Source organism: Acipenser ruthenus, chromosome 28, assembly GCF_902713425.1.
Source record: "Acipenser ruthenus chromosome 28, fAciRut3.2 maternal haplotype, whole genome shotgun sequence".
Taxonomy (NCBI): Eukaryota; Metazoa; Chordata; class Actinopteri; order Acipenseriformes; family Acipenseridae; genus Acipenser; species Acipenser ruthenus.
The window spans coordinates 17,658,161-17,671,411 of NC_081216.1; the positions used below are offsets into that span (position 1 = coordinate 17,658,161).

The 13,251-nt window shown below is 38.9% G+C and overlaps 1 protein-coding gene and 1 long non-coding RNA gene across 2 annotated transcripts in view; one reads left to right on the forward strand and one right to left on the reverse strand.

The window, feature by feature from the left end:
• LOC131701953 (uncharacterized) overlaps positions 1-13,251 on the reverse strand; it is a 38,912-nt gene that overhangs the window by 23,096 nt on the left and 2,565 nt on the right. The window contains exon 2 of the long non-coding RNA XR_009309185.1: positions 2,427-2,507. This is a non-coding gene — a long non-coding RNA (uncharacterized LOC131701953). The remainder of the gene's footprint in view (positions 1-2,426; positions 2,508-13,251) is intronic.
• Positions 1-13,251, forward strand: part of LOC117434679 (ankyrin repeat and BTB/POZ domain-containing protein 2-like) — a 42,001-nt gene that overhangs the window by 10,991 nt on the left and 17,759 nt on the right. The window lies entirely within an intron of this gene.

Sequence of the window (13,251 nt, forward strand, 5' to 3'; positions counted from 1 at the left end):
CTCAGGCAGGGCTTTTGAGGATGTGGAGGACGCAACGACAGTCCTTCCCACAGCGGTATTGTCTCAAGCACCGAGGTGTACAGTTTTCATGGGAGAATGACAGTGGTGCCGAGGAAGTACTGAAAGGGCATGGCTTTTGGTTTCTATCCAGCTCGATGTTTTTCTTTGGGCACAGAGCCTGATAATAAGCTCCGGATTGTGACATTGCTTTCCAGTGGGGCCCTTTTGTACTGCTTGCTATTCTGCAAAAACAAGTACAAATTTTAACTGGCCTTCTCTGCTCCAGTTTGGCAGTAATCGCTGTAACCTTGTGTAACTGTTGGTGGTTTTTTAATTGTTGGCTATGCGATAGCTGAAAAAGGCACAGCGTAGTGTAATATACTGTATTTGTATTTATAATTCGCTGTGAGAAAACTGTTACCTTTCAGTGCACATTGGGGAGAAAAAAATAAAGAGAGCGACTAGGAAATTCATAACATAACCTTACTGTATAGTGCCGTCAACTGCAGCATTTTGGACACAGTAACTTGGAATGCAATGCCTTGCAGAGTCGGATATGTGTGGTGAAATAATAATTTAAAAAAATGCTATGGTTATTTTTAGGGGTAATGTGTGGATAACCACAGATCAGCATTTAATGCAATTCAGTTTGATTCCCCAATGCAGTGAAATGCTCTGAAAAAGCATATCCATAAAAACTAGAAGTAAATGAAAAACGTAGTGTTTTACTTAGCGATTTTTTTATTGTGTGTTTAAACTAGTTCTCGAGGGCTGAGTTAGTTACTTCTTTTGAAAAGGTTACAAAATCTTCTTTGACAGGACACTCCAGTTCAAGAAAGCAAGACATCCAGGCTACACTACATCAGCACCCCAGCAGTGTGTGATTGATGTTGTCTGGAGGGTGTCAGGTTTATTTATTTATTTACTTATTCAGTCCTGGGATGAATTGCAGTATATATTTCCAGCACCTAATCGTTACCTCAGCACTGTGATGGATGGTGCTTTTAGTGTTTTAATCTTTTATTTTAATTCATTTTATATATTTAGACGTTTAGCATAATGGTGTGAGCAGCTTGCTGCATTGTGACTGACGTGTTAACCTGGAAATGAACTCTTATCTGTCAGCACGTGACTAAAATGCCTGACAGATGCCTTTACTATTTTTAGTAAATGGTCAATTCCAACCTTTTAAACAATCTAAATTAATTAAACCATTTGCAGATGACACAATAAACCGCACTAGAAGCACAATATGCTTTGGCATTTCCTTACACTGCACTGCCACTGATGATCACTTGGTAAAACAGAACGCTCCATGTTTGTTTATTAAACAGCTAATATTATATTTTATCAATATGGGCTTATAATAGGGGTGTGCAGATACTCGTGGATAAGCACATTTCCCTCTCATCCAGGGCGCTAACATTGCTGTACTGCCTTACAATGAAAATATGTTACAAAACTAGCAAGTGCAACTGATTCATCAAGTAAACGTGACCTTTCCTTAAACCTAACTCAAGCGCTGCCGCTGTGGGAACTGGGATAGTTATTTCATTGTCGAGTTTAACCAGAGATGATGACACCTTGGCCAGTATTACAGTCCCACAATACACTGCAGAGATGATGCATTTCTAAAGAAAGTGAAAGAAAAAGATTTAATATCAAAAGGATAAAATGAATTATTGACTGTAAAAAAAAAAAAAAAAATTATATATATATATATATATATATATATATATATATATATATATATATATATGTATGTTTTAGTTATTTTGATCAGGACAGGTTCTATATTAAATAACACAGCCAGATTGGTATTGATTGAAACTCACTAATTGTGCAAACAAGGGAGACCGAGGGACTACATTGTTTTCTGTTGAGTAATTAACATGTTTTATTCTAGTTAATTAATACCAAACAGCTTCAGATTTCTTAAAGTTAATTACTCTGAAAATACAAGTTTCGGCACATCCCTAATTTATATGCTAACAAACCTCTTAGTTATGTAAGTATATATATATATATATATATATATATATATATATATATATATATATATATATATATATTTAAAACCATTATGGGACACTACACCTTTAAATCCCTGTTTTGTTTTTTTAATTTAGTGGTGGTTTAAATGCCAGCAGGTATCTTCTGCTAAACAGATTTTGAAACTCGTGTAATTTTTAACCTGTATAAAGTATGTCAAGGATTAATCATTTTTACAGCTATTGGCACAGGACTAAGATCATGTCATACATGAAAGTTTTCCATTTCTGTAGGATATAAAAACAACTTTGAGGTTTCAGTTTTACAGACCCGCTCCGGTGAGGTTGGAATAGTGGCATCTGCTGTCTGGATTTCTGAAAAAATATTTTTGTATCTACAGAGTAAATCAAATTAATTTAAGAATAGTTACTTACTGTACAGTAGAACAGTCTTTTATTCAAACAACGATACCAGACCCAGCTGTCCATTTTCTATGGTTGGTGAATTTAGATTTTCTGGAATGAGGAAACCAACAATAACAGTTAGCATTTCATATGTGCTGAAATCTAGATAGATGCAGCTATGAGGGAAATGATTAAAGTTAGTGTAGCAATAAGACAATTATAAACAGCATACAAGTGTAAAGGAAAGGTATATTAATTATATATAAAAACATCCCTTATGAAGGTTCCCCATAGTAAAAGTACAGCTACGTGTAATAATGCACAGTGAAAGCATGGTAAGCATAAGCAAACATTGTAAAGAATAGCAAGGTATGATAAAGCATATTACTAAACATGGCCAACCAGGGTAAACTAGGGTAAATGCATGGGATAAAAATGAGAAAAGTGCAAAATTACAGTAGTAAACTTTTGTAAAGGATTCAAATAGGGAGCTGTCTACTAGATTAAAGGCAGCGAGTCACTGAGTGAGTTCAGGGGGACTGGCAGCACAGTGACACATTTCAGACAGCTGCATTTTTGATCTGCAGCCTGGGTCTTCTCTCTCCTTTGAATCCCCTCTTCAAAAGAACCAACCTGTAGCTGACCTTCTGAAGACAGGGAGCACCTGTTGCTGGGGGAGGGGATGAGAATGGGCTTCAAGAATGTATTTATTGCACACTGGGAGCACTGTGTTAAGAACTGTATGGCAAGATAAGAGTACCGCAACAGAACAGGAGCCACTTAACTCTCTCAACAAAGCAACTTTGTAAAAAGACAACCGTACTATAGCTAATTAAATAGTTTTAGTGTATTATTTGAAAGTAAGTTATAAGGAAATGTAGGTGCATACCCAGGCCCGGACTGGTTAACTGGTCGTTTGTGTTGAGTTGAGTTTTTTTTCCAACAGTCAAACCTCTAAGCTGACTGGAGTATTTTTTTTTTTCCGAGATCTCTTTAAAATGTGGAAATAATTAAGATAAATTAAATTAGAAGCCCTGACTTTGTAAGCATTGCGAAATCGTAAGAAACAGGGTCACATTTAATTCTGTACTGTACAAAATCCATAGCAAAACGCGGGTGTTTCTTCATAAAAAGGTGATAAGGATTCTAAGTACTGCACATGTACTATAGAGCACTGGCATGCTAGGATTGTTCTTTTTAATATTTCTTGATGTATTGAATAATGTTGGCAATATGTGTATAACTTGTCATGCCAAGAAATACATTGAATTGCTAAAAACACACACAAAAAAGGCTTTGACAAATAGTATTTAAAAATAATTACATCAAAGTTGCTGCAATTGACTTTTGAATTTGTACTGTAATGAAGAGTTGAATTCAAGTTTTACATCCTTTATACTTCACTGGTCAAGCTCAGCGTCACTGAGTTATCTGTTGTTCTGTACATACTTGTAGTGTTCCATTTATTGGTACAGATGCTTTAAGACAGTTTAAAGCAACAGTGCAAGCCTGGGTGATATAGAGTTGCTATGGAAGTGGTGAAAACTAGTTCCATGCTTGTGTACTGAGTAAAGGAAGCAGACTCTGTAGCTTATACAGCAGCCTCCATGTACTGCATGTTGGCATTGTACAGTTATATACACTCTGAAGGGACATGACTATGCTGGGTTCATGCACTGCTCTTGTGCTGAAAGCCCCCTCTGTGATCAGTATCCCGATGCTGGCACACACATGGGGTCAGCGACAGGAAGCCAGCTTGGTGCCCCTGATCTCTGTTGGCTTCCGGATGGGTTGCTTGTGCCTGATTAAGAAACCAAATTGCCTCCTGCTTTAATTGAAATACATGAGAAGCTATAGCGATAAGAACAAGTGGTTCCTGTCTGCTGTGTCTCTGTGCCATTAAAACATGTGTCTAATGTGCGTGCCGGTCCACAGGCATTCTGCGGGCTCTGTAATTCCTACAGCCATTAGGAAAAGTTAAACCCAGCACTAATTTAATTCGAAGCTTGTAATAGAAAATGCCTGATGTGTCTGGGATGGACTAAGAGAGGAGCATAAATAAATGACATGGTTTGCAGGATTCACATTTTTAAATCAATTGGAACTATTTAAAATTATTATTATTATTTATATTGAGATGCATATCTCGCTCCAATTTATACTGAAGATCATCAGCAAGATGATCAACAAAATAACCCCAGAAACTGTAGTATAGGTATAATTTGCATAATACTGTACAGCATTTCTATTATAAGGCTGTTTTGGAGAGAAAAAAAAAACAGACACCAAAGGATGTCCGACTGATTATATTTTTAATCATGTTGGTTTATGGAGGGGTTGATAAGAACTGGAACAGCTATGTTTAAACAGACATGCTTCATTATCAGTTCTTTGCATAAGACAAGGGGTCTTGGTTGCATCTTCTGGTGTGCGGAAGCCCACAATGAAACTGTAACTGGTTTTGAATGGATTCATACTACAACACAATCAGGAGCTGTGGGTTTTGCTGTCAGTTGGAGTCCAGTGCAGGGATGGAAATAGCAGTTTCACCCATTCCGGGTTTTACTATGTGCGATTACCCACAGTGCAGTTAACAAGCTCAGGTGTTGCTAATTAAACTCATAGTAAAACCAGGAATGGATCAAACATTGTCCAGTCATGCTTTGGCAAAAGTGGGTAAAAGAAGTCAAAAGTGAATCCATAGTTACCTTTACAAAAAGGTACAAAACAATACAAAACAAACATATTTGCAATAGCAAGCTGACACACTTGCGCATTCATTTTCAGTCCGGGTTATGTAATGAGTCCTATGATGGTGTCAGTTAGTGAGCGCCCAGCAGTCTGCTGAAGAGAAGAGGTATGGAGAGGTTAGGTTAGACACAACCAGGGAGTGCATTTCAATCAGCAGAGGCCAGCTGGAGACATGCACTCAATGCTGGGTCCAGCTGATGAGCAGAGTGTTTAATCTGTGGAGAGTGAGAGCTGGGAGCTGTGTGTGTGTGAGTCACTGCTTCGGCAGTGCTGACTGAAGACTCTGCTTCTCACAGTGGGGGGATCGTTCCCAGGGGAGGAGTCAGGTTGTGTTACTGCAGACTTCAAAGACCCCATGTCCTCCTGTTTAATAACACAGGCATTCGGAAAGAGCTTCTGGAGTCTGGCCTGGCTTGAGTCTGCCTTGGAATATCATTAGTTGAAATAGTGACACACACACGTTCCACTAGGAAGGAGGCTGGGGGTTTTATAGGCTTTTCACTGATGCATATCCTTTACCAGGCCAGGTGAACAGTAATACAGTAGCTAGGAGTAGCACTCTGTATCTATCTGTCATTCATAACCTCAAACACTCAATCATGAAATCTGAGTAAAACAAAAGAAACTTAGCTCAGTAGATAAGCTTTTGACAAGGCATCTTCATCAATAGCTTATGTGTCAGTCCATCCATCTATAAATGTAAAATAATCACCTGACTTCAATCATAAACACTCATAAATTCTTAAGTAGACAGACACCTAATGATGTTCCTATTTCACTTACTGTTTAAGATTCTTCTTGCATATAGAGTGATCCTGTTCTTCCTTTGATTGACTAGCAGTTGCAGCAGTACATACTGGAAGTACAGTGATTATTCAGAGTATTCCATTTAGATGCATTTTAAATTCTGGTTACGTAATATATATATATATATATAAAAAAGTCACTTTCCATTTTAAATTCTGTATCTCCTGTGCTAGTCTAGAACAGACAGCTTTGTTCCATCTTCTCCCTCTCTAATTAGGCCCATCTAAGCTTTTAATTCTATCCAGTTATTAAATTCTGACACTTTAACCTTTCAAACAAGCTCAGCACGCCTTTGCAGGAATTAGAGAATTGCCTGCCATGACTGTCTGCTAATCTGAGCGTCTTTAGAATTAGACCGTATCCACTTGATGCACTGCTTGGATGTCTTTTCCTCTTCTGTAAATATTTGATTGCTATCGGATTAGGAAACCCATCCATAACTTGAAATGATATTTAAATAATATTAAAAGAAGATAACAGTATATGAAGAAAAATTGAGGTGAAAATAAAAAGAGCGTTTAAGTGAAGCAACAATCAACAAGATTTAGTAATGCTGGGTTTAAAACAGGAAAATCACATGACTGAGCTTTTAAGATTAAGGGTGAACAATTGAAAGCTACGGTAGCCTCCCGATCCACCTCCCCACACTGGGGGTGAGAGATCTCACACTGGAGGCGTGTTGGCTATAAAACCATCAACATCTATAGGACTCCTCCGCAGCTACTGTTTACATGGATGTAACATTCCTCGAGCAAAAGTAAGGGACCATGAGACAAGGCATCTGGAGAAATGTGACCAGAAAGAATCTGTTTGTACAGCAGTGCACAATATAACTAGCCCTCCTAGTTTTAAGTTTTATCTTGTTTGGACACTCTGTAACAGGTTTGGTTAGTGGCATGGTCATACAGGTTCAGAGTTTCCTTTGCAAGCTGCTTGATGATAGTAAGAAGCAAGCTGGAATCTTCAATACTCCATCCTGGTATGTATGTAGTGATGACGCATGTACGCCATTTTGCAAACATGTACGCTAACTTGAGTAAGCTGAAATGTACAGTTTAAACGTAAACATTTACTGATTGCGGTTTAAATTAGCATATTTTAATTTGACAGCTATAACATATTCTTATGTCTTCTAATTGTTACAATCCAGTTTTTCTCCGCCAATTTAGTCTTCAGCACAAATAATTTTGTCAAAAAAGCTTTTGTTCTCAGTTTAATAAACAAAATGCATGGTCCCTGATTGGCCAGTAAAAATGGAAATAAAAAATGTGTTTCTCGTTGGAGTCCTCTTTTTTTTTAAAACGGTATTGCTTTAAAAAAAAATGCATTGGAAACCGCTATAATTTGACCTTTTCCACTTCGAGTAGGAAATGTATTTACCAGCAAGATTTCTCTGAGAGTTGGATCTCTGCGCCGGCTTTGGCATGGTAATAACAGCTCCTGCTAAAAAGGTTTCTGTTTTTTTTTTAAATAGTTGTATAGGAGAGGCAGATGGATTTCAAACCAGTATGCCAGACTTTCTTTAAAGTCCTTTCTGTTTTTTCCATTCTGGTATCTAAGTGAATCCTCTGGGCCACTAAGCAACCCTACTGCAGCACATAGATTGCTCCCTTTAAGTTCAGTCATCTAGGGCACACAGACTGCATATTTGCCCCTCTTGGTCAGTTAGAGATAAACAAAACTATATCTCACCTCCTCCAGCTGGCCGTTTCCCAAAAAGCTACTTTAACCAAACTCGGAGGTTGCCGTGAGATGTCCTTGAAGGTGCGGAACAGTCTGCAACACCACAAGGAGAACACATACGCAAACATCTGTGCATACGTCTAATGATTTATAAAAAGACAGCTGCTTGAACGCAATGATGCACTTCAGTATACGAGAGACTTTAAACTCGTTAGACATCCTACATGGGGGAGAGTCTTGTGAGGTTTTGGAAAACGTGCTTTAAGATAGATGTGAAGAAGCTGCATCTTATCTGAAAGAATAGTCACAAGAACAGTACTACTGTTATCAGGGAAAAGGCTTCCTGTTCAGGGAGGCACATTATGGAGATCGAGGCACTTACTCTGCATTCCCTTTTTCCTTCCTCTCCCTTCATCGTCCTGTAAAGCCCAGTTAATAGACTCTGGTAAATTGGCGTGTCAAGTTCAATGTTTATGAGTGGCATTACAGGCACTGGGAGGTAGCAGCACAGAGAAGGATCAGTGAGCCTTAGCAAAGGTTAGTTTGAAGGAAAGTGCAAGCACAAAAAAACTCATTCAGTGAAAGGATGGCCCTTGGGACACTAAGGGGGGTGGGGGAGGGGGTGCAAGGAGACAGGAGAGCACTCTGACTGATTGAGCGGGCGGTTGAGGCGGGTTATAAATTAGTGAGATGCAGGATTCCTCCATAGAGGGTGCCATTATACGAATCATGTACCTTTATGTTAAGTAAGACGGTGTTGTTTTAGAGTGCATTGATATAAAACACAGGTACCTTTGGGAAGAGTGGGTAAGTGCTACAGTATGAATAGGTAGTATTAAGAACTTGCACGCATCTCTGCGGCACGCTAGTGTAGTCCTCTTTAGGGAATAACAGTTTGCAATGAGATAACAGTTTAAAACTCTTTGCTTTGTGTTTGTCTGTAGGGATTTCTGGTTGTCATCATTGTGTGTTTATTTTTAACCAGGAAAAATGTACTGAATGAAAGCTTTCTTTCTGGACTATAAGCCTCTGTGTACAGGAGTATTGGCACAAGTGGATGTGACCAAGCCAAGAGCTGTCTTTGAATGTTTTTTAAGTGTCTTATAAAAACATTGCATGTAACCCATAAACAGACATTCGCTGTACTTTTGAGTTTTTTATTCACTGCTTTACTGTTGATATATTTTATAAGAAAACTGTTTCTGATTAGAGCAACCTTGGTTTATTTGTCCTGTCTTGAGTCCAGTAAGTTTTAGTTCCCAGGGTTTACACATTGTTCCGCAGAGGTCTGTTCTGAATTCCATGACGTGGCTGGAGAGCATGACTGCATGTGATCGAGCCAGCGTAGTAATTGAGGAAGCACTTATATTATCATTGCATATTTCATGTAATAGATTATAGTCAGGTCGAGACCCTAACTCTTCCTATACCCTGCTTGTACAGGAAGGCGTTAGCAGTATCTGGCTTGTGTGCAGCAGTGGAACGCAGGGCTGCTGGGTGTTATCTTTACACATGAACCCCAGGCTTCTCACAACACAACTGTTGTCTAAACAAGCGCCTCATTGAGTCCTGTGGAAGAGGCTGAGGCAGGTGGCTCTGGCTTTAAACAGGCAAGTCTGGAGATTGTACATGGGTGGTGGTAGGAAGGGTTAGAGCTGTGGAATGTCAAAAGAATTCCAGGGATTACAGAGTAGGGATTAGCATAGTGAGAGTTTACCAGCCCTTAACATGATTATCGGCACACTTTTTTTAAGAAAAGTACACACAGTGGCCACCCGAACAGCAGAAAAGTTATTTTTACATAATTAATCTCTGTTCCTAAATAGGTTGCATGGCACAATTCAGAAGCATTTGCCTTTAATCTCATAATGTGAAGTATTCCAGATGACATGTCAGCAATCTTAACTTCACGCCACTCAGTGACCTTGTAGATGATAACTGAACTATGAGCGTGCTTCCTTTCCTCTTGAACATCAGCTTTTCATTCATGCTCACACTCTTCATAAGCCGACACCACAGCAAACTGTCATCCATATAAAGCACTCTTACACCACTGGAGGCACACTTCAGATTAGTTTTAGCAATGCAGTCAGGTGATATTTCTTGTCATAATGACATCAGTTACTTAATCTAATTGTAATTTTAAGCACTGGCACTGCAGGGATGGAAGTAAGACATATATTGTAAAGCAGTTTCTCACATTCCAGGTTTTAATAAGAGCTTGATTAGCCCCAGTATATAGGTAACAAGCTCGGGGGGCCTTAGTAAAACAGGGAATAAATCAAACCGCTATGCAATGAGAGTCTTATTTCCATCCCTGTACTGAAAACCATTTCAAACCCCCACCTAAATAAAAAATGCACAATCAAGTGGCTTACATGCTAAAGGTATGCATAAATTAAACAACATGAAAACAGAAACTGTGCTATTTAGCACATGAATGTGTAGATGTGAGCGTTTATCCCAGCAATAATTATACAGAATTTCATTTAAATACTGTAGCAGTGTAGGAGCAAAAATAAAAAGGTGCATAAAAATATGTTTCGACTTTTATTTTAAACAAGCATGGAATGAGGGTGGAGTACACACAACGGTGTCAAATGGATTCTGCCAGTTTGCTCACTAAAACACATTCATATGTCTTTCTACACATAATCGAAGCCTTACGTAGTTAAAGCCACATAAAATGTATTTGAGGTAACTGTAGCGGTGTAATCTCCCTGCCTGGCTTCTTGACCTTGGTAAAGTAGTTTCAGATGGTGTAGGAGGTGCGGGCAGGAGCCTTGCCTGGAACGGAGAGGACGATGGCTCGCTCTCTCGCTCTCTCGCTCTCTCTCTCTCTGTGCTTCTATCAACTGCTGTGGTTGCTCAGCACACCAAAGTGCGTCAGACCTCCACTTTCAAGAGCCACGACCTAGAGCTCAATGCCAGAGACACTGGGATAGATTTACTAAGGTTTGGACATTTCTTTATGTAGCAAGCAAACAACCTGGTTGTGTTACAGAACTAGCATTTTTTATCTTTTTTTATTTTATTTTATTTTTCCTTGCAGGAAATGCTTTGTAAATCCCGCCCATAGGAAAATTAAAATAAAAAAAACCAAAATCTAGTTTTTAACTGGCTTAATGCTGCTCGTACACACTGATATGCTACAGAAAGAATGCCTTTTAATTAATTCACAGCACTAAAGGCCCTCTTAGTCATACTGGAATTGGGTCAGAGTGCAGTCATGGGGAGCTGTATGAACAGTATTTTAGTTTTCTTTATGCATTCATGTATGGTACTCTGTGGTTTTCCAGCATGTTTCTACTGAGGATATATCCACTGAATTGGCGATTTTATTCCATTACATCGGTTTTATTCCTCTTTGCCTCTAAACATACTTAAAAATGAGACCCTAGTATATTCAAGGGTGTCCTCTCCTCATTTTAGGTGTAGGGAAATTTAAATACTGAAAAATTAGCCAGAAAAGGGTAATTCAGCAAGATTAAACAAACAGAATATGCAGCCTGATAAAGTAGGAGATACAGAAGTCTTAACTGAGGAAGAATGTCAGTAGTATTAAACTTACATTGAGAAGATGTGTATACTGAACTGGATGGTGGAGCAAAGCAGCTTTTAATTATCTTGTTTACAACGACTGTGTGAAAGAAAGAAAAAAATAATTTTTCCAACAGACTTCTGGGATTTTGAGGGAGGTTCTGTTCAGTGAAGCTAATTAACTAGGGCTATTTTGTGTTTGTTTATTTGTCTACTTGATTCAACAAGGCAGTGGCTCCAGTTTGGTTAGCCTATGACTAAGCATACTGGAAGTATGCAACTGCTATGGTAATATCGTGGTCTTCTTTTAACAAAAACCTACCGCCTTCAGTTCGAACACATCTTTCAAGACAGTTTGAAGAAGACAGCATTGATTGAAACGTTGGTTTATCAATACGTGGTTCTTTTAGTATTATTACTATTGCAAAAGTGCTAAAGGAGTAGAAGGCACTGTGAAGTAACAGTTAAAGGAAGCCTGGCTCAAGGCTCATTCCTGCGTCATCAGAAAGCTCTCAAAGTCAATGTGTTATTAATTGTAGCTGTGTGTTTTCATTTTGCTGCATTGCTGATAAAGGAGCCAGCCTGAGCGTTCTGGTAAATATCGGGATTCGTTTACATGGAGAGAGTCATGCCAGTCGAATTACTGGTTTCAGTAAAAAAAAAAAAAAATAAAAAACTAATATTAGTAATACTTACTGCACTCCTATCATCTTCTCATAATTAAGGCAGCAGGGACATGTTCAGACTTGTCCAAGTGTAGGACAGCTGGTGCAAGAACTGCAAGAACAAATAGCTGCTGTACATGCAGCAGTACCTCTTTAAGTGATAATAATTAGGCTCTCTATTAAGGTCATTTTTCTTGGTGCTCATAATAGAGGTATTTCATCACTCAACCGTATGTAAAATCAATTTAAATATGTCTCAACTATAAAAACACTCAATAGTGCTGGTGAGAGTGTCTGAGCTGGAAGTAAAGCCTGCAGTGCTGAGGAGGGCATCAGGACTGCACTCTCCACACGTACTCCAGCCCCCTGAGACACAATCACATTCCTACCAGCACTGCCAACGGACATCATTCAGATACTTTCCATTACTGAATCGATCTACACCAAGGCCCACCAATGATCTATCTTTACTCTGTCTGTTACAGAAAAAGGGTGGAGACCAATTCTTCTTTTTCTAAGCTTGATTTCAGTACAATATTTGCAGCAGTACCTATCTGATGGATTCCTGTTGATGGTACAAAAATACTCATATTTACGGTAACAACTTAGAATATTTGCAAAAACAAGAACACTAAAAAAAATGTTTGCGAAAGACTTCCAAAACATGAATTCTCCTATTCGAATGTGGATAAATAGTTTCCATATCCTTTTGCGTCCCTGTCACAAAGACGGCCGGAGTGGGTGGCGTCAGACCAGAAGCAGGGAGTAAACAGACAGAGACTTGGGGTTTTGGTGGAGCTGAGCGCGTGATTGCGCTCAGCATTTAATAAACAGAACAGAAAATAAAAGGTTTGAACAGACAAAAACACGGGACACGGCACTACACGCCAAAATAAAAAGACAAACAAAACGTACTAAACACTTAACAAACGGTGCACGGAGAGACAAACAAACACGGTGAGTACAAACACTTCTAGATATTATTTTTACTACTTTTACTACTTTTACGTTCTCCTTCTCTCTCACCCGTTCTCCACTCTCGAACACCCAACCCACGAGTGACTAAACGTGCATCTATTTATACTGTTTGTGCTGGGATTCAATTACTAATTAATTATTCACTTGAATCCCAGCACGTGAATTCATTACGTGAAACCCCGTGTTCACATATTATATTTTAAATGCACGTGCGTGATGTGCAATCCCGTGCCTAAATACAAATATACACTTTTTAAATACACGTGAAACTCAGACCCGTTTATATCCCGTGTACCAATGACTATACACCAACATTAACACACACACGCAACACACAAATGCACACAGGGACGGGGCACATTGCCACAGTCCCTCAATGCGTGAGGTCTATCTTCCTTGCCTTGCATGCCTCTTCTAATGGCCTTCAACCC